This window comes from Seriola aureovittata, chromosome 12 (assembly GCF_021018895.1).
Source record: "Seriola aureovittata isolate HTS-2021-v1 ecotype China chromosome 12, ASM2101889v1, whole genome shotgun sequence".
NCBI lineage: Eukaryota > Metazoa > Chordata > Actinopteri > Carangiformes > Carangidae > Seriola > Seriola aureovittata.
Window position 1 is genome coordinate 16,658,381 of NC_079375.1, and position 22,734 is coordinate 16,681,114.

Consider the following 22,734-nt stretch of genomic DNA (forward strand, 5'->3'; position numbering starts at 1 on the left):
TTCTGAATGAGGTTCCTCATTTTTTTGGTCATTACATCAAATGGAAAAATTGAAGATGTCTTGTTTCATTTAGATTTTTCAAACACATTTTCTCTTATCCCAGCACGACATTGGATAATGTAGGCCAAATCCTTGGAAACACACTCGATCATTATATGGACATGGGTCAATCACATCTCCAGCAATGAAAAAGCTCAGTGTTCTCTTACTTTCTCAGTTCAGCAGACAATAACTGGAGCCACATGGTAACTGAAGCACAACCAGAGAAGAGTCATTAAAAATAGCAAACTCACTCTGGTGTCAGTTACACAGTAATGTCTATCTTCAGTATGTGTGTTCAGTGCATTAAATTGCTGCTTATGAATTCAACTTTTCATCCGTAAGAGTTAGAATGTGCTATTTAAAAAGTTAAAAGTTAGACTTAAGTTTAAATAGATCTCAACTATATTCACTTTAAAGTCGAGTCCTCTCCGTCTGTGGGGCAGAGAGCAGTGCAGCTTGAGGCTGAATGAAAACAACAGCTTTTCTACTTTCAAATGAGACAGGAAGCAGCTGCATTCATCCCTACCAAAGATTAATCAATTGTCTTTCTTTGTTTTGTCAGAGTGCTGTTGATTATAGCTTAAGTGTTTATATTGACTATAGTTGTGCAGTTCAGTGCAGTTTGTTCAGTGCAAATCTTGAAGTGCTCTTGCATTCCTGCTCGAAAATAAAATAATTACTCAAACAGACTGGGGGCAAATCAAAATGGGGAAATTGTGTGTGTGTGTGTGTGTGTGTGTGTGTGTGTGTGTGTGTGTGTGTTGTATGTGTTTTTTTAATTAATTTGCAGGCAGGACGCAGCATCACCTCATTATGAAATTGTCTTGCGGCCCATATCTGGTTCCTGAGCCAGTGATTTGAGACCCTGCTTTAATTAACACTGGAAGGTCAAACTGAGGACTAGTAGCCTAAGAAATAAAACAATAATACAATGTTTAGGGGTTATCTTTCGTCTATTAATGATCAAATTCCATGTATGTCCTTCAAACATACTTATCCTAATAGCAATGTGATAAATACGTAGTTTTTATGTAAATAAGTCTCTAAAACTTTATTTATATGTAGCAGTTAAAAGATATAAAACTAGTGTTACAAATCTCGACAGTTACAAAAGAGATGATAAAAAGAATTTGAACATATTTTTAAATCAAAGACAAGCAAAACATTTTGTAGAAGCTAATTATATATAAAAAGGAGGAGAAAAAAATGTTTAAATAAAATGTCTGCTGTGGTTTTTGCTTTCATTGTTATTTCCACAATAAATCAGAGTGAACCATCTGCTCTATGCATGATGTAAAAAGCCCTTTGAACACTAGATGGAGGTAGTATCACTTCAAAGATGAGGTGCTGTGAAATAACATTTCAGCAACACTTTCTTTGAAGAGTTTTATGGGTGAGTGAAAATGTTTTCTCACACAGCGTGCTAATGTTCAGCGCTTGACATCACGCAATGATGTGGACTTTTAACTGCATCTCCATACTATTTCCTTCAATTCAACTCTTTAAAGTTTGCAAAGCGGAGCCCCTAAGTGGATTTCAGGTCTTTGAAATATCATTTTAGGAGCTTAAGCTGCTAAAAATGACACTTTTATCATAGATGTGCTTCATGTCCGGTCCCTGGCCATCAGCTGTAGCTGTTGGCAACACCAACAAAGCTGAACAAACTGAGCGTTTTCTCCTGTCGCATGAGTCCATCCCAAATGACAGTCCGGAGCCACGCTCGCAGCCACTATTACATCACCTCCACTGTTCTGCACCACTGCACAGAGTGCTTTTCTATGAATAATACAGAGAGACTGGGGAGAGAGGGACACGGACATGGGGCATGGTTACTAAATGACAGAGGGAGCACATACTGTTAGATAAAGTGTGATAGAGTCTACAGAAATAAGGAGTTGGATGGTTATTCCAGAGTAAAGCATCACTAAATATGAGTTATGTGTGTAATTCACAGTGAATAACCACATCAGACGCTAATGCCTGGGTCCTGATTTAACTTTATTCAATTACTTTAATAAAAGCAGCCATAAAAAAAAAAAAAAAAAAAAAAAAAAAAAAACTTACAGCAAATGTCAGCACTTCATGAGAACATAAAACACATTCCTACATATAGATAACAAGCGTGTGAGCTGTGTGTTTACACTACATGGATTACTGATACAGGGCACAGTGTCAGAGAGTTGTTACAGAGGGGTACAATGAACAACGGCAGGAGAATGGCTGGTCCCAGACTGTCTGAAGGAAGACAAGGTTATAGACTGTGTTTTCCTGTGAGGGAGCAACTTTAGTACAGAAGGAAAATAACATATTGCACTCTGAGATCAGCAGGCAGGTCCTCGATCATAGCATACGCACACACGCACACACACACACACCCACACACAGAGGCACGCAGGAAACCAGACAGTCTCTCATGAAACTCAAACACAGATAATGAAACATCCACCATCAGAAAGGTGAAAACAATTTTCTTTCTGCATTTGCAAATTGCTTATATCCTGGCACATTTGCAGCAGCACCAGGAAGAATATTATATAAAATATACTAAAAAGTAGATAATAATTTTGCTGGTGCTATAATCTTTCTACCTTTTTTTTTTTTTTTTTCCCCCTTGGCCTCTTTCTCTTTGTCAGTTGCTGATTCTTGCTGGTTCTTGCCAGCACAGACGTGCAGTTAACACAGAGTTAAGTGAGCTCGGTATATAATTAGACAAACAAAAAAGAGAGGGATGAAACATCCAAAGGAGAAGAGACTCCAAATGATTACACATTCACTCCGCTTCCTTCCCCCTTGCTGCACACATAACCACCAATTAGAGGAGAGGAGGATGAGGACAAGCAAGCAGCCTGAAGTCTATTTGTGTCTCTATCTCTCTCTCTCTCTCTTTTTCTCTCTTCCCCTGAAGACTCCCAGCGCCGGGGTGGGAGAAAATAGAAGTGAAAAACAAGAAGTATATAAATAAAGAAATCAGAGTGTTTCACATCCGGTCGGCTGATTGGCTGGGACGCGAGTCAGGCAGATCTGGGCCACAGTTGCACTCATTGTTCAGTGAGCTTTTCTACACAGTCCAACCCAGCGACAGCAATGAATGTTGATTGTGACCTTTGGTCTTTGGGTACAGTGGAAACAGAGTGTCGCTTCTGTGCATGTGCGTGTGAGTGAGTGAGTGAGTGAGTGAGTGAGTGAGTGTGTGTGTGTGTGTGTCTTCTTTGGATTTGCATGCGCCCACTTGCCCTTTTGTTCATTTTTTTTCCCCCCTCATTCCCGACGTCGTCAGAGCGAGCCACGGGGCACAGTCAACGGTCGATGGTTTTTATGTGATCCATACCAAACTCACCGACAGCGTTGAATGTTCACCGAGGCAGGCAGGACAGCGGCCGTGACCGTGAGCCGAGCTGACAGATGAGGCAGTGCGAGGAGGAGGGAGGACAGACAGTCAGACATGCAGGGGAGAGGGACAGGGACGTCACTCAAACCACGGAGGTCAGGTCGCACAGCGCAGGGACATAATGCCACAGGACAGTGGCAGAATGAGTCCACTGTCCACAGGGCAAAGACACTTCTCGTTATGTTACACACAGAAGAAATCATGCAGTGTATTATAAGCTGGAAGATAAACTGGATCTGCTTTACTGCATTACCACCACGTGATTAATCAGAGCAATCTGAAGTCTTTTATCTTCAGGTCTAAACTGGCCGTGACAGCATCTGAAACACAAATGAAGAGGAAACTGTTAGCACGGATACTGCGCTGTATTTTTGTCTTTAAAGGGTCGCCAAAAAAAAAAAAAAAAAACACATTTTCCTTTTGTAGTATCGAGTCATGCAGCTAATTTTGGTTTTCTTTGTGCAGGATTTTCACAATATCTTTCTCTGAGATTTCTGTTGCTACCCCACTACAATGGAGGTAAATGAAACTTGTTGTGGTCACTGAATTGAGAAATAAAATTTAAAACATTCAGCAGCAGCGTGTCTTTCCAGCAACAAAGGTCCCGGCTGCTGTAAATAATCCACAGAAATCACATCTCAACTGTTTTCATAGCGGCTATTTCTTCAGGAGAAAGTAGCTCCAGTAAAAACTGAGGATTTTTAGTAACAGTGTTTCTGAAACTATTGATTTTTTTATTTTTTAAATAACCCTGATCAATGCAGTGAGCAGCACGGATGAAATTCCATTCACCTCTATTGTTTTGTGGTGTTAGCAAAAATCTTAGCGACAAATATCTCAAAACCTGAGAAAATAAAACCAAGGCAAACATACTGCTCCATTAAAAGTCTAAAACCCTCTCTCTGCAGATTAACATTGCTCAAAACAATATCACAGAACCATCTTTGAAGCTGCCATTGCTCATTTTTATGGATATCTAGTCCAGAGAACAATGCTACGATGTCCCACTGTGCAGCCAAGCTTTTTATACCCCAGCCATCGCGCGGCCACAGGCTGAGAGCTCCTATTGTCAGAGGCAGGCCATTGCTGGGGAACAGCTACCGACAGTGTCACTGTGCTGCAGCACAGACTGGGGGCCGAGGGGGGGGCTGACGTCAGGATGGTAAACGCTGATCTATGGTCATTCATCGGTTTAGGGTGCTGATGTCATCGGGCAAGCTAGACCTGCATCCATTAGTCTGCTGGGGCTGGCAGGCCAACGTCAGGCTAGCATGATAACACACTGGCTACAATGGATGAGTAATGCATCACGTTATTGCAGCTATAATTCAGAAAGACATAAAATAGACAATTTGGTTATTGTCTCGCGAGTGGGTTGGGTCTTTGAATCATTGCCTCCGTACTCTCTCACGGCAGACTTTTCTTTATGAATATGCAAAAATGTTCAAATTAATTTGTATGATCGTAGAGAAAGAAATATGTTAGACCTTAGGCAGAGAAATAATGTCCAATAATGTAGTATAAAATTTACAGCCACCTACTAAATAACACAAAACACTATAAAGTGTTTTTTGGGGGTTTTTTTTCTGGTGTGTGAACTGCAGCATGTGAACCAGAAGTCTCTTTTCTCTCAGGCTGAAGCAGAGCAGCTTCAGATAAGAGGCTAAATTCATAAGCCATATTACATCTTCCCTGCTCCATCACAGAGAGACACACACACACACACACACACACACACACACACCACCCCACAATGAGACCTAAAATGAAAAATAGGAGGAGGGTCGAGGGAGAGCAGAAAAGGGGGCTTTGCCATGGCAACCCCAGTGTCAGCCAGCCATTTCTTCTTAATCCCCCCACCCACCCACCCACCCACCCACACACCCCCTCAGTTCAATGTCGCGCCCTCTGAGGGACCCCCTCTCTACAGCTGAATATTTCTTTTGTGTTGAGAGACTATGCGTGTATTTGTGTGTGCGAGGGAGGGATCACAGAGGAGGGGGGAAGGACTGGGGTCTGATGGTGGGGGGTGGGGTGGGGGGGTCATAGCTAACCCAGTTTAAATGGGGGGCCAAGCTGCAGGCCACAGAGTCTCAACATTACACCGGGGGTACAGAGATCAAATCGCACACAGACACTGACACACAGGCACACAGCATACACACACACACACACACACACACACACACACACACACACACACACACACACACATACATATACACATTTAAACACTATATTGATGGAGGGAGATAATCTTTTGAAATAGCAGATAATTACACCATATGGCAAACAGCCGGGCCTTTCCTCCCCGAGCCTATCACTGACTAACCCTGCACTTTATTTTTTTTTTCTTCTTTTCGTTCTGCTGTGAAACTCTCATGGTCTCTCGCTCCAGCCTGAGCAGGCCACTCTACATTACTGACAAAAGCGGTTTTGGAGGAGTGGGTGGGGAAAGGCGTCAGCTGCTAGACAAAATAAAAAGGCCTCTATTTGTTCCTGACAATAAACGTCCCCATCCTTGGAGCTCCTCCACAGCTGCAGCCAGATAGGCTTTCATTCCTAACTGCAGACTAATAGAGAGCGATGTCTCCTTCCTCTACTGTAAGCCGATTTAGTGTGCAGGATAAAATTGAGGAGGTTTATAGTCATCTTTCTGTGATACTACTCCTCCAAGAAAGAGGACAAAAGAATGTGACACATTGGGGAATATTCAGTAATAGAGAAACTGCTTCATGAAAATATGTTTTAATGGTGGTGTGCAATATACCTGATGGAGATGATCTTCATGGAGTCAGCATCAGGAAGCCCAATGTGAACTCCTACAGATAGAAAACAAAGACAGATATAAACACAAAACAGTTAGAGGCAAAAGACAGAAACTGGATGCCATTTTTAGAGAAACAATACAAAGAGCAGCACTTTCTTTTCCCTGAGAGTCTGAGCATCACAATGAATCTGATTTTCAATGCAAGGTTTCCTAATCATCGGACGATTAATGTCCAGTGCATCCTCCGGAAATCCCAAATCACGTTTCCCCTGAGGCTGAGCGATGGGAGCGGGCGGAGGAAGTGCCGGTGGTGTGTCTCTGGGGTGGTCTGATGTGGCCGTGGGCGAGGCTTTAATGTAGCTGCATGTCCACTCCAGTGTATACTGTACATTCACTCGTAATGACTACCAGACCTGCAGTCTGCCTGTAGGGGCCCCACACGCCACCCCATGCCTACACATGCATATGCACCACTTTAATGGCAGCCTTCAGACTTCATTTGAAGTGTGCTGTGGTACACACACACACATACATATACACACACACACACACACACACAAGAAAAACACCCCAGATTCTTCATCAAGGAGGAAAAATATGACTTTGAGGACCTTCAGAGCCCTCACTGGTCTAATATTTGACCCTTGTGGGTTGATTATGTAAAGTGGGCATTAAATCAATTCAAAATACGTGTATGACAGTAATTACAGTTCGGCTGCTTTGTGGTGGTTCTTTTTCTAGCATACATAGATGTAGGCTAGCCAAACATCTGGCTGTGATACTTTATGTGCCATAGTCTACAGACATAAATATAGAGTCTAACTTAAGTTGCGGCTTTTAGCTAATTTATTGTGTTTCCTTCCCTCATTTTATGTTGCGTCTCTCTCTCTGAATGCACAAGCTTCAACCATGACACAAGCACCCTCAGTGTACATTTAAACTATCGATACCTGAACATTACGAAAGAGTAAAAGCGCTCTGTGCCAGTCTGGTCTATCAAGAGAGCAAAGGGCAACTTGTAACACAAGGTGCAGAGTCTGTTCAACAAGTGCGAAGACATAAACCAAAAACAAATGCACCAAGTTAGTGCCTTGGGACTGATTGGCTGGGTGGGGTTGTTGGGTGACCCCTGACCTTTTTAACCCCAAGGAATGTTGTCGTGCTGGTGCGTGTATTGTTCCAGCCTCCCTAAGGAGCCCCAGCCGAGCATCAGATGAATGTGAACACTGAATGTTCCTGAGGACCACCCTCCCCCCCACCCCAAAAAAAAAAGAACTCCTCTTTCTTCCCTTAATCCTATCTTTTCTGCTCTTCATCCTCAGACTTCAACAAACAAAAGGTATCAACAGGTCTCAGAGTGGGCTCGTGTTTTTGGTCTGAAGTGCACATGCACGAGGAAAAGGCCTCTAACGTGGGTGCCAGGCTGACTCTCCTCGCTGACCTAAATGACCAACAAAGATGCAGTAAAAGGCACCAAAGAAAAACCACACTCCAGAAAAACCTTCCTTCACCCTATCACTCACCAAATAAACCACTGTTTTTAAAATCGCTCCACCGTCCAGATCTAGGAGTTCTGTGTATCTTCAGGCAGTCTGAGAGTCTGGCTCTGGAGGAAGTCACCAGCAGTAGAAGGAGACTGACAGATGAGAGGGCCAGACAGACAATTACTGGCCAGGTATGTCCTTTATACCCACCTAGGGCTGGTCAGAGGAAATGGAGGAATTTATGATGTCATAAAAAAGTGCCAGAAGAGAAGTGCCTGAGAACAGGTTGTCTCTGGAGCTGGAGCCATAAAAGACTCCTGCGGCTTCCGCTCCCTCCCCCTGGTTACCACCCGAGATGATAACGCTATAGACTGAGCGCCAGTGGCTTAGAGCGGACAGATATGCAGCAACAAAACATCAGCGTATATATATAATTAAACTCATGTGTAAGCATGCAATAATGTGGTAATGACTACCATATGAATATAAAAATCTTTGAGGTGGAAAGTAACAAAACACTTTTACTCAAGTACTGTTCACAGATCAATTTATGAGGAGCTAAGAATTTAAATTTCCATCTTGTGGTAATTTATACTTATTTATACATCCACTCTATAAAATTTCAGCATAAAATATTTGAGTTTTTCAGATTTCTTTGAAACAAAATTTGGGGATTTTATGTGTACAACCTATAAACCTAGAAAACCCCACAGTAAGAGCATTAAGCAGTCAGACACAGTGTCAATGAATCAAATACTGGATTTAAAATATACCCACAAGTAACACGTCTTAACTTTTAACACTACGAGGGACTGTTCTTTAGAACGAGTTATTTAATAAATAAGTACATTATATGGCTAATGTTTATTTGCCTTCATGTGAGATTTTTAATGCTCAATATTACATAAGTGTAGGATGTTAATACTGTAATAATCAATAACTTAATCGCCAATACTGAAAAAAACCTGAAACATGATGTCTAAAGAAAATAAATAAATACTTTAGGCCCAGTTAATGAAACTGGACTGTTCCAGCATCATTTACATCATTAAAAGCTTTTCCTTTTTTTGCTCCGCACCATCAGTTAACGCTCCCTTTACAGTTTAAACCACAACAACAACAAACCTTAATACAGGAAACATCTTTAGCAAGAGAGGCACCATCTGTCAGCTGGAAGACGGTGTGAGGAAGAGGAAGCCTAAAAACGTTCTCTGTAGACATAAAGGACACCCTTTCCTCTTTGCGTGCACACCAAACTCCCATCTATACGTACACAGACAAGAGCTGCTCCCGCTACTACAAAAAGATAAAGACAGACGCTCACAGTCTCAGTGCTTGTTAAAAAAAGGAAGAGAGAAGGTGGTTATTTGCTCTACAACCTCACTAAAGAGGTTTCCCATTGTAAAAAGGAGTGGCTGCACAGCCCCGTTTCCTTTCATCCCTCTCCTTGAGGCACGCTGCCTTTGTCTCACAGGGGACAGAACAACCAGCCTCCCGGCTACGCTACACTGGTCAAATACCTGGGAACTACCACTGGCCTGGTGGGAAAAACAACAAGAGGAGGAGGAGGAGGAGGAAGAGAGACAGAAAGAGAGGAGTTGGGGGATAAAGTGTGAGTGTTAATCTGAGGTACGGCGAGACTGACCAGTTCAGAAGAGAAGAGCCTGTTAAATAAAACCTGTTATTAAATCTCTAAAGGAAAGAGCAGGAAGCTGAACACCTGGTGCCAAACTACAGTCCAAAAATTTTTTTTTTTATATTTCTTGACATTGAAGAAAAAAATGTTACATATGATTTTACAAAGTTAAATCGTAACCAGCTGCTTTTGCTTTTCCTCCAGTTTTCAGCGTCAGTGCTCCTCTTTCTTCCTTATTAAAGGTAGCGACTGTATGTGTGTAATTAGGAACTCTGAGGTTAGGAAGCCAGCTCCCTTTTTTTTTTTTTTCCCCCCTCCTTTCAATTCTGAACTTTCATGCCTGTTCAGCAGAATGAAGGAAGTTCCTGTATACGTGATACTGTATAGAGGTGAAGTGAAGTGAAGTTTAAGTCCTCCCCAAATCCGACCGCAGCAGGCTGAATGTAAAGCTTTACGTTCCAGTCCACACGGCCTGCCTCGGCAACCAGACTTCACTGTCACACCTCATAAAGCAGAGCTCAAGCAGCAGGGTTGTGTTTAAAGCCAGGGAGGAAGATAAGGCAAAATAAGGACAAATAAGGAGGAAAATATGAATGCACCCATTCAAGAAACTGTAGAGAAAAGAGTGAAAAGCCCTCAACAAAAGCTCTTTAGCTGAAACTCTGATGGCATGTCTCCAGAACGCAGAAGAAAAAAAATATACTTTCGGGACAAATTGCAGGAGGAAACGTAAGAAAGTGAAAATGCCATTGAGGGACTGTTAAGACCATAATCCTCTCTTCTTATTTCTAGTTTTTGCTTAGCTGTCGAGAGGGAAGCGAGGACCCACAAGTTTATTTTCAAATAGTCCACAAAGAATGCCTGTCATTTCCTGGCGTTCCCCACTTCCATATGAAAGCCCCCTTTCCTTTAGGAACAATGGGAAAGATTCCAAAATTTCCATGGGGAGTGTCTTGCACGGCGATACAATAGCGAGCATGTTGTGACAGAATTGAGACAGGCTGTTTCTCTCAGCTGTGACAAGATTGGCACTAATGCAATGTTTTTGTCTTACAGCTACCATACTTCACGATGAAAGCGGGCCACACAACAGCTGCACCATCTCATAAATGAGCTGAGGGTGAAGTCTAATGGCAGACCCGAAATCTGGCTTTGACAAGTCACGGGAATATCTGTTATTTCTCATATCTAGGGTGCGTGGAGGTTGCTAAATTTTAGTGTGAACCTTAAGATAAAAGGAGCTTTTGAATCATCAGAGAAATGTCTGGCTTATTAAGCACAGAGGACGGCTAAAATCAAATTATTCCAGCGAGCAGATGTTCTGAGTTTAACAGAGTAAGTTTCCCTAACCTCTTAAATTGCTGTTTTCTAATCCATAACTTTATCTGCAACACAGACAGCACACACAGTCACACACAAGCCGTAAGAGCTTCTTAATTAACCAAAAGAACGCCTTTGGTCCTGAAGTGGAGAGAGTTCAAATGCCATGTGCTCCCGACCAGGCCAATGGGCTCTTGAAAGCCACCTGGCTTGACCTGAGCCCTTGGCTAGACGAGAGATCAGAGGTCATCTACTCATCTAGATAGGCAGTATGTTGCGATGCCTGAGGCAGGGAGCAGGGGTCTCCATTACCTAAGCTTTCCATTTAACCCAACACCGCAACGGCACACACTGAGAAGCACAAACAGACACATATGGACACAGGCTCCTGCTGCTATGAACTCATTCAACCCTTAACTTAATTTACCTGTAATGCATGAACACAAACCAAGTCTATCTGCTTAACAGCTGCTATAAGATTTGCTGTTTTGGATCCATAGCTCAACAATAAAGTTACACAAGCATTAGAGCTTCTTCTGTAAATGTAGTTAATTATGCCCTGGGAATCTACACTCTCTTTGTATTCCAGATGGCTCGGGAAAAAAAATGAATTAAAGAAGTTTGCATATTGTATTTTAATGATTGAAAAGAATGAAGGAGAAGTGAGTTCGGAGGAACTTTTCTTCCTCCTCATTTGTGCGTTCAGCGTTTGATGGCGGCAGGGAAAGAACTGCTGGGAGTCATGTGACTGTGGGAGAAGTGAGATGGGACTCCCTGATGCTAACCACTGTTACATTTTCACTGACTGGTGCTGTGTAACTATGGAGGAACAACTGTGATCATGTGGTTGAGAGCCTCTCCATTGTGATAGCAGGTTGCTTCTCGACATAATTGCCGAGTGCAGCTGATGAAACTCATCACATGCGATAATGAGCTACACAGGCATGATGATCATAGCTTCAGCAGGAGATAAGATAAGCCAACATCCAACCACCCCTCGGCCCACATTACACTTAGCAGGAAGACAGTGGCTTTGCTCCATTCACTCATCCCTCCCCGATAACTCCCTGAGAGCAACTCCAAACTGAATTAAACCGATACACGCACTCGGACAGTCGCTGCTCTTTGCTGTGAGAAGGAGGTCACTGCTTTTTCTCTTCATGAGGGACAAAGCTAAAGTGAATTATATGTAACTCAGCCCTGAGAGGGACGGAAGTGGGGCTATCACAGCTGATCACATCAGCACCTATCAGTACCGTTCACTCACTACACAGCTCTATATTAAGATCCTGCTTGACACAGATTTTTTCCCATTAAATTATGTAAAAGAAATGTAAGTGCAAGCAGTTGTATGACCGCAAACTTTATGTAAATGTTTGCTTTTCTATTAAAATCTATGCACTTCTTTTTTTTTCATTCAAGCACACTGAGTACAATCCATTGCCAGTAAAATGTAGTGCTGCACTAAGCGTCTAGACCTACTATATCCAGATGGCAGAAGAATTTATGGAGACTGCCTCATTAACCTTAAGGCATATTAGTGTTTGGCACTGCAAGCTGAGAGTCTAAGCACGCAGTTTCTAAAGTCTCCACAAAAAAAAAAAAAAAAAAAAAAAAAAAGCCTGTCTCAGCTGCTTTAAACTACATGCAGGGTCAGAACTGAACAGAGTGGCACTTTAGGCCACTGTGTCCAAAAAAAAAAAATAAAAAAAATAAAATAAACTGAGTGTGTCACGCTCATGATGAAAGTGTGTTTATTTGGTCAGTGTGTATCCACTCACAGTGCCCACCCTGAAAATGGCAGTCTGGTTTCTTTTTTTTTTTTTTGCCATGTGCTACAAGCCCACATTCCGGCAGGAAGTCGGATGCGCAAAGACTGTTTCCGTGAATTCGGGATGCGCAAAGCCATGCTTGTGGTCTGCTTGCACTATTCCAATTTCTGTCTGCATTTTTAAAAAAAACCAAACAAACAAACAAAAACAAACAAAAAAAACATTATAACCATGCAAAGATTATGTTGCACAGCACCTATGCACGAAATATAAAATATTTCTATCGCACCAGTCGGATCCGGAGCTTACAGCCTATTTATTTCTGGCTACGTTACGCACCCATCCACACTGACGGATCACATCATGAGTCACGGCTTGGTGAGAGACGGGGTGGCGGCTCTGAAAGAACGCTGTCTGTTTTCTGCTCTTCAGGTGTCTCACTCGGACCCTTTGGGGCAGGGGGGGCTGCTGTAATGTCGATACAATGACAGATGGTCCACACAAAGCCGGTGCGCATTGTTCAGCTGAAAAATAATAGCCACCATTTATCAGTGTTCACCGACTTTCAGGCCCGACAGGAACAGGAGACTGTCTGATGAGTGAAATGAATCAAAGTTATATAGTTTGGGAGGATCCTACCGGGATCCCACTGGGCTGCACTGGCTGTTTAAACATATGGTTGAAACTTTCCAAGCGACGGAAACAGCATTTTTTCTGTACACTGTGTACCATCGGTGCGTCTCGCTGCATTATAAAAGTTGAAGTGTGCTTTAACGGGCTCGTCTTGCACAGACCAAACGGAAATCACGTTTTCCCTCGAGGCTGGCGGATGTCCTTATGAAATGACCGATGAAAGACGGGCTTTTTTCATCCGCTGGCATGTTGAACAAATTCACATGCGCTGGTTTTACAGACGCGAAGCCGCCTGACCGCGGTGCTGAGCGCCAAACCAGACCCCCATCATATATCTTCACAAGAGTTTTCGCGGTCCTTCCATGAGCACATTCAGAGTAACCATACTTTCTTCAAATACATTCATTATATTAAAGAGGCGTTTAACTAAAGCGTCAGTTTGCACAGATTAAATAAACATCCTGCCTCTCTATTTTTAGGTTCTAGTTTATGCATTTTACACGATGGCATACTTACAACATTTTTCCTTCACCCCCCTGTTTGTGAAACCGCGGGATTCACTGTCCTGGCGAGGTGGACTGATGCGTTTTCTTCAAGTCTGCCACAGCGGCTATTTTCGCTCTCATCATCTCCATCCGACACCAACTCCACAGCGACTGCACGCCTGCCTCTCCGATCCACAGATTACGTCTGTTTGAGAGCCAGAAGGGAGGGTATCCGGTTTACAGGGATCACCGGGAGGACTGGGATTGGCTCAGAGGAGATAGCTTGATAAAAATGCGGGTCTGCCATTGGACACCCGGGCAACGGGGGAGGTGGCCTGTCGTGTATTATTCAGGAGAAACCGGGTGGGGAGTGGAGGAGGGATGGGGCAAAGCGGCATATGCAGACAATGCCCTGTGTCTCAGAAATTCAGATTTCATTGGTGGACTTATCCTCTACAGTTATGGCTTCCAATAATCTCTTCATATGGACTAACAGTCAAATTGGAGCACTTATGTTAAGTCTGTCTGTGGCAGCTATTAGTGATTATAATGACCTCAGAGTACTTAATATAGGCTCTGGGATCACTGTAATATCCCCATAATGCAATTTCCTGTAGGAAAAAATGATGGAGCACAGAGAAAACCTCTAACCTTTACACCATTAAAACAGTATATTTCTCTTTTTGTCTATGTTTGTCCTATTTTAAGATTAATACGACAAAAATAAAAATGTGCTAGACTAACCAGATGGAAGGGAACAACTATAAATAAATCAAACAAGCATTAGTTTTCATCATCAAACCTCCAGAAAGTCTTTGTGTGTGCGCATGTGACTTTCTGTGTGCGTGCATCCGTCCACGCACGAGTGTGTATGGGATCCTGAGTGTGTGTGTTTCTGCTGTATGTAGGCTACGAGAAAGCTGGAACTGCAGAATTTTCCACATAGGAGCAGGGGAGGAAATGGTGCATGGATAATTCTCTCTTCAGATCCTCTGGTACTAGCTGCGAGAGTACTCGGCTGAATCAATACTGCTCAAAGCTTTCTCATGTTCCCCTTCTCACATCAGCGCTACTGTTGGGAGGCAGCGGAGATCCATTTTAGGTGTTTTCTGGAGATGATGCTTTCAAATTAAATCTCCACCCCTCCTTCTCTATAGGGGTGATTACACTACTGAATCACCCTTGACCTACAGGCCTCCCTGCAGACATACACATTCACATCCATAATACAGGCTGGGAGTTGTTAACCTGCATACTGAGCCGGTGTGTGAGCAGGCAGAGAAATCCTAATAACCACAGCGGGGGCTCTTCTCTGACCAGTAGCCATGGTGATTGAACACATTTCTCCACACAGCAGAGAGGCGGTCTGTCTGTGCTGCACCACACGGGCCTTTATTAGGCCCAGACCTTAGGACTGGAAGGAAGGAAGCACCAAGTGGAGGATCACACCCATTTCATTGTGACTCTACAATTTTACGACAGCCAGGAGGCCGTCGACCACAAATTAGCTCTTTTTTTGGAAGGCGCTCTGCTCTTGTCTCCGTTAAACCGATAAAATAGCATGCTCAAATCTTAACAAAGCGGCACATCATCTGATTATTGTGTGAATTTGATGGCTAATTTGCATAACTGGTGGGAATGATGCTCTCAGAAGTATAGCACCTAGATTTATTCAGTATTCAGTCTAATTTCAAACATCCAAATGAGAGCACCAGCCTTGGCTTGATTTCCTTTAAGCTTCTAATCTCTCTTTCCTCTTAATTTAGCTGCGGCTTCAATCACAGCTCTTTCACAAATCTACCGTGTGGGTGTTTATGCGTGTGACTGCTATCATGTGAAAACCTTATAATTCCATATTTGCTACGATTCATGTTTTCATTTTAACTGAAGGGTCATATGGTCCTCCATGGGTTTGAAAAAAAATGGCACTGCTTTCTGATAAGGTACTCTTTATAAGGAGTCTATAACTTTCTAATGGTTAATAAATCATTTTGAATGTTTTATGGATCAGTTACAAGCTATTGATAAGAATGCTTTTGCCAGGTTGTGAAAAATCCTTGTGGCTGGTGTCTATCTTTCAATGGACCACATGCAACAGCACAGAGGATCTGGACTAAAGCCTATTTATTAAGCACTTTTTACCTCTATACATTACTTGATAATAATGACTCACTATCATAATATAGCTGCATCATTTCCAAGTATAATTTCCAGTGGTGATTAATAAATAAGTACATTTACTTAAGTAATGTACTAAATCAGTTTTGTATAATGAGTACTTAAATTTAATATTTGTTTTATTTTAAGTACATTTTGTCGCTAATACTTCTGTACTTTTACTTAAAGGTACCCTGTGAAGTATTTGACCAGAAGAAGCACTACAGAAATCAACCTTGCGAATGTTTCATGAGGGAAATACATTCAGCATGTTTGTTAGACTCGAGGATATACATAATGTGTTTTTGTGAGAAAAAGTTGATGTAACCACGTTTATTTATTTACAAGAACTCTCAACAATTTTCTTTTTTTAATTTCCTAATTTTTTCTTTATCTTAATTGTATTTCTATACTGTAGTATTACTTGAGTAAAGTGAATAATCAGAATATTTCTTCCACCAACAAAGAGAAATTCTACAAACTGACAAACAAAAGTTGTTCTAATTAATGGCTTAAGTGGTTTTGTGAAGAATTAGTAAATTATTTCTCAACCAATAATAAGCTGTTAGTTTCAACTTTTAAATGCCTTAGAGTGGCTTATTAGAAAATGATACTAAGAACTAAGTGCTTTGACTAAAGAAATCTTCTCAGAATCAATCTGATAAACCCAAAATGTATTTTCATCAGTCTGAAAACACGTCTGTCTGCTTAGTTCATAAAAAGATGACATCTTGTGGATAAAACCCATGTGCAGCCGAGCCTGTGTAAGCTAGACTGATGTGCATATTTACTCTTATAACCATATGTGTGTGTGATCCAGAAACAGGCCAGCCCTGGACTCAACACAAATGGAAAGTGTCCGATGTGCTACAGTTGATTTCCATGACAACGTATTAAGTTGAGGCTTAAAATCCTGGCTGTACCATACTGTGCCTGGTAAGAGTGACATCTCCAACTGCTTCAGTAATGAGCTGTCTAACATGCTGTCATCCTCTACAGATGGAGTACATACAGGCCACTCAACAATTTGAGAATCATCCAGTCAGAAACGATTTGAAAGAACAGTTTCCATTTCCAGTTTCCATTTCCAGCTTTTATGCTAAGCTAAGCTAATGGCCTTGCTTCACATTTACCTTACACACATCAGTGGCACCGATCTTTTCATCTCACTCTGAGCGAGTAAGCAAATAAACATATTTCCCTGGTTTCAGTCTTTGAGTCTTACATAGCCTACAAGATCATTCTAACTTTAAGCTGAAGTAATGGACACATGCCCAACATACAGCGTTAGAGGGATTTGGGAATTCAGATATCAACTGTTTCCGAAAGTGAACTAGCAAGAAATAGCGATCAAAATGCTTTTTTTTTTTTTTTTTTTTTAAACGCAAGTAGCTATAAAATCTTAATCATCATTAGACACACACAGGTTTTGTTTACTTGATGGGTCAGAAAAGCTTCATATAGCTGTTGTCTTGTTAACTCTTCTCATACAGCTAATTGCGAACCACAGTGTGAGCACCTTATCTCACACCATCAACAGTATGGCACGGCCCCGCCAACTCCGGACCACCTCCACCAACCCTGCATACAACTCTGCCATCATGGATGCCTCCTGTTGGGTTTCATTCTTGCTCGATGCCAGGAGCGAATTCTCCATCTCAATTAATCACTGAGTTTCTAATGGAATGCTTCCCTTCAGGATGAGGCCCATCACAGAGGGGGCTGCAGTCAGTGTTGTCGGTGAAGCTGCTCTGATTGCCTGAATACACTCCCAGCTTTGGAGTCACTGCAGATGTCTGCTAATTGTGGTGATTATGGTGAACGGAGGGGGGTAGGAATATGTAATGAATTTCCCATTGCTTTCATGCCTCACATCCTTTGGTTATGTGCATCTGCTATACAAGCGGAGCATCCGCAGGGTTTGGAGACGGACAAAAGTGACATGGGGGATTGGGCATGTGCTTTTGGATGGGCATCCATTCTACCACCAAGTGCAGCCAGATTGGGTCCATTTATTCTTTTAGTTTTGTTGCCGGTTTTAATTCCTCTCCTCTCCTCTCCTCTCCTCTCCTCCTCCTCTCCATGATCTTATCCTCTCACTCCCTTTCTCTTTACATATGCTTTTTACGACTGTGTTTAAAAACCTTTAGCCATCTTTGTCACTCACCCAAATTAGATCCAGCCTCTGTTTGTCAAGTCAGATAAAGTCAATTTTAATTATGAAACAAGAATCACTGATTTGTTTTTTCAGGGTTTTACGATGTGAACAACTCTATCCTTAGACCACTGATTCAGATAAGGAAAAACCCATAAAAAAGATGTTTAATGGGGGGAAAAAAGGGAGAAATCTCAGAGGAGGGACCCTCCTCCTCAACTGGCAGACATGGAATTCAGTAGATGTTGTATAGCCTATATGAAGTAGGGATAAGCAGCAGTAGAAGAATTTCAATATAGAGAGATACAATGACAAAGAAGAGTTTGATGTTTTATGAAATATACATTTTCACTTTCTTGCCAGGGGTTATAAGAAGATCAATACCACTAAGATAAGATAACAGCAGCTGGCTTACTTGGCTTAGCACAAAGACTAGAGACAGGGGGAAAGAACTAGCCTGTCTCTGCCCAATGCTAACAATGCACTGCTTGTAGCCTTATATTTAACAGACAGATGAGTGAAATCAATCTTCTCATTTAACTCAAGGCCAGAAAGCAAATAAGCAAATTTTTCTAAAATGTATATAATATTCCCCTGAGGAATTAAGGCACAAATATACAATATTAAGGACATTTTAAAAGTAATAACTTGAGGAGTTTCAGCAACTTATTCCAAATGACTCTGTGACATATAGTGTTTTAACTTCAGAAATAAAGACCGTCTTAAATCTATTACATAGTCCTCAATATGTCAGAAACACTGTGTAATTTATATATTTTTAAAGGAGAAATAAAACTGATGGTTGTGCTAATTCAAAAGCCATATGTAAATTACTTGTGCAGATTAACAGCCTATTAAATTGAGAGGATTATACATGCAACCTGAATTTCTGCACATTCTACTCTTTATGGTTATCATGCCACTCTGGACATGCTTTTCTGGACATTGAACTGGAACAAATCATATTCATACATTTAGCATATTAATGAAGCTAAATATCAGACATTCTCTCCACTGTGTTGCAAATGCAAACGTTCCTGATTCATTGTGGATGCGCTTTTGCAAGGCAAGAGTTAGCTAATTCCTTTGGGGCGAGTGCCCTTCCTGTCACACTGATCAAAGACTTTCTCTTGATATGAGCATAAACTGCTCCATGCCCCATCACCGTCAATGTCTGTGCATGCGTGCGAGTTTGTGTGTGTGTTTGTGCGAGTGCGTGTCTATGTGTTTGTGTATGTATGTGAGGTGAGGTGGGGGTGTTGTGTGTATGTGTGTGTGTGTGTATCCATCCCCCATCACCAGAGGCTGTATTATGCATTGTTGTTGGCATGGCCTACATGCTCACCCAAGCATGGGCCAGTGTGGTACAGTACACACGTCTTCCCATCCCCACTGAACTCCCCTGTCGTGTCCGTAGGCCCGCTTCATTTACCTTTGCTCCTGAATTAATGCTAGTTAACTGTCACATTAACTTAGATCTGTTTGCCCGCTTTGTCAACAACATAAACTAGCCTCAGTGTGTGATAGCCAGGGTTATTTTTACTTTGATACACAGCACACGCATGGACAGAGTTTGTGTGAATGTATGTGGGCTACTCAAAGCTGCAACCATCCATACATAACCTCTGTCTTATCTGAACAAAATGCACTGTTACGCAAGATTTTTAAGGCTATAGGCTTCTTCTTGTTTCTCTGCAAGAGAATGCAGGAAAACTTCTCCGCGAAAGTGCAGTAGTGGCTGCAGTGCAGGTGTTTCATTCAGTGTTTCAATAGGGGCCAAACCGTGGGCGTGGACACTCGACTGAATGAGTGCAGGGCCTTGTATCTCTGTATGCCTTCACATGTACATGTGTGTGGAGCATATATTTGACTGCCAGAAGCGAGTGTGTTAAATTCTCTTAGCATGTGTGACGAATCAAGTGGCTGGGAAAAGAGCAGCGCGTTGCATGGCCTCTCTTGGCCTCTCACGAACTGAATTCTAAAGAGGCTATCGATCTGTCAAGGTTTCAATTCATCTTTTGCTCTGCCCCTATCTCACTATCTTATCTATCTGGCTTTGTATCTCCCTCTCTCTGTATGTCCACTGTGTGTGTGTGTGTTTCTTTGTATCTTCCCCTTTATTTCTTGCTCATTTTGAATAGACATGATGCAGAATGAGGGAGAGAGATGCAGCAAGCGGGTGAGACAGATAAAAAAAGAGAGAGCATCCCCCACTCGTATGTCTTTCATCCTAATCCGTAGTCTCTGTCCAAGAAAGGGCCTCCTTTTCACTTGTCTGCCCTAAAGCCTCTTATATGTGACCCCTCTGTGTCTCCCTCAGGGCTCTCTCCCACGGCCAGAAACCACAGACACGAACACACAGACACACACACAACTGTGCATTTTAGTTTATAGCAATAAACCATGTAAGAGCAGAGTTGCATGTGTTTGTGTTGAAGCAATGTAATATTTCACCCTGAAAAACAAGCAGAGGTCAGAATGCATTTGCTCCAAACACCAACACAGAAGCTGTGCAATGCCACGATTCGCAGAACTGACAGACCCTCTTACTATATGTTCTGCCCGAAGGTGAAGGCAAATTTACCGCCAGGCTGACTAACCCAGCTGCTGGGAGAGCGTGTCTCTCGTTAAAAGAACTGACCTCAATAAAGATGGACGTTTGGCAGTACGTTATGTAACTGACTCAGGATGATCCTGAGGCTGTGTGGATGTGTGTGTTGTTTTTTGTGCACTTCTGTTTGGGGTAGAAAATGTGCACTTCTGTTCGAATGTGTGCGTGTGTATGTGTACGAGGGCATTCACGGTGGGAGAGTGTTTATAAGAAAATGTATTTGCATATCATCGCTTGTTAGGGACTGCATGAAAATGACTGTGCTGGGAAGAGACATAAGAATCTTATTTTTGTTGAGTTTTAACAAAAACCTCATTTAATAATATTTTCTTAGGTCCCTTTCTTGACTCCGAAAAAATGCAACACCCTTATCCAACATCTCATTAATAATATTGAACACTATGGAAGTGGTACCTTTTGTTTAATTGCGTATCTAAAAACTATCTTTCAGTATCTTTAAGGAACATCAATATAGCCAATGTATACTTAAGAAGTGAAACGAGAAAAAAATGCCTTGCTTAAATATTTATCTAACGTCGATCGTGTAAAGAACTTGGGGCAAGCTTTAGACGGAGTGTTTGGGGTCAGCCTAGGCCTGCAGATACATTGTGACCTGTATCAGTGCAACAACCATTTCACCTTCAAGCAACATTATGTGCTTTGCGCTTGAAGCCAAATTGGTGATTTATTTTGTTGATATTTGCTGAAAGATAGGTCAGATAAGTCAGATTCACTTTATTTCTACCGTATTGTTTTTACAGGCACAGGCCCCTAGTGAGGACTAAGCACTGTCCCCTCGCTGCAAAAGGAAAAATGTCCAAAGTGTCAATAGCCTGGTTTCCACAGAATTTTTTTTTTGCGCAACATAGTAGCAATTTTTTTTCAAAAAGTTGACAAAACACACTCGCGAATGGTCTTTGATTCCACTGAGTGACGTTATGTGAAGAAAGCTCCACATCGTGCAGTCTGCCTCTCAGTTGGGACTGGCACTGTGGAACATGATTCGCCAAGCTCCACAACTTGAATGCCAAAAAAAGTGTTTCCATTTCAGTTTTTTTCCGAAGTATTGGTTTGTCGAATAGCCTGAAAACCAATTTTTTTTTGCGACATTTAGGAATTTTTGGGAAATTCACGTGTTTCCATTAATTGTTTTTAAATTAATTAAGCAGGTTAATGGAAACGCACCTGGTGAATGTCACAGAGCAGTGACAAAATGGTGAAATCCCTACACCCTTTCAGCACAGTTGAATCTTGTGGTTAAGGAATGATAATGAGTGAAATAAAAACAATCAACAGAGATTCAAAAGTGGATTCAGATTTAGCAAGCGGATTCAGAGTTGAATTCAGATTCGATAAAATACTATTGAACCATATCCCTTTGTAGTATAACCCCAATGTAGCTGTTTACATATTGACTAAATGAAGTGAAGGCCAAAATAATTTAGGAATCTGGTGAAACAAAAGTACAACCCCCAGAAATAAAGTCAAAATACTGTCCCAAATAGAAAACCTATAATGCTTTCCCCCTTTTTCTGACCACCCCCTAATAATTTTCATACAGTCCCTTACTTGGCTTGGTGTGCTGTTGACTATAGATGGGGTTGTGCTTAAAACAACAGAGCTGTGGTCTTGGTGGTATGTGCTATATAACTCAGCTGAATGTTGATACTCTATTCTATAAGGAAACATACATGCCATTCTTACAATTGTCATATTTCAGGAGGGCATAGAAACCACACTTCATATAGAGTTACTGTAATCCCTCAGAAGTGGTGGCACAGTAAACATATCACACTGCACTCAGCATTAAGAACAGAGAGGCTCTCTGTCTGCACTGTAGTGAGGGATCTGATCTTGGCTTGCACTCTGCCTGGTGTGACCCCACCCCTGGTAAATACAGGGTTAGAGGTTTCCTCCGAGGATAAAAATACACTTGCCTCTCAGCAGAGAGGGAGAAAAGCCAGAATTCCTCTCTCTCCTGCGCCTATTGTGCACGGGGAGTTAAAGACTTCCACACTTATCACAAGTGATTTTTTTTTTTTCAGTGGATTTGCAGTGTTGTGGGAGGTTTAAACGTACAAAAGTGGATATAATGCGGCAAAATAGAAGTTATGGAGGTAAATGTTTGCATAATGAACCGTATCTCTCGAGGATGATCTATTTGGTCATGGGGATAACTGTGTTTTTAGCAGACATGAATGCCTCTTCCTGCTCTTGTCTTTTGTCCCTCGTGTGCTCCCATACTTCACAGCCCGTGATGTCATCATTATGTGCAAAAGTA

The 22,734-nt window shown here is 41.9% G+C and overlaps 1 long non-coding RNA gene across 2 annotated transcripts; it reads right to left on the minus strand.

Moving 5' to 3' along the window:
* Window positions 1–1,458: 1,458 nt before the first annotated feature.
* LOC130178359 (uncharacterized) lies at window positions 1,459–13,706 on the minus strand. 2 transcript variants are annotated; one of them, XR_008829150.1, is made up of 3 exons: window positions 13,562–13,706; window positions 6,201–6,252; window positions 1,459–3,750 (listed from the first exon to the last, which is right to left on the minus strand). It is a non-coding gene; the product is annotated as an uncharacterized LOC130178359 (long non-coding RNA). The 2 variants fall into 2 exon arrangements; XR_008829151.1 differs by lacking the exons at window positions 1,459–3,750; window positions 6,201–6,252 and adding exons at window positions 12,421–12,583; window positions 12,752–12,936.
* Window positions 13,707–22,734: the final 9,028 nt, after the last annotated feature.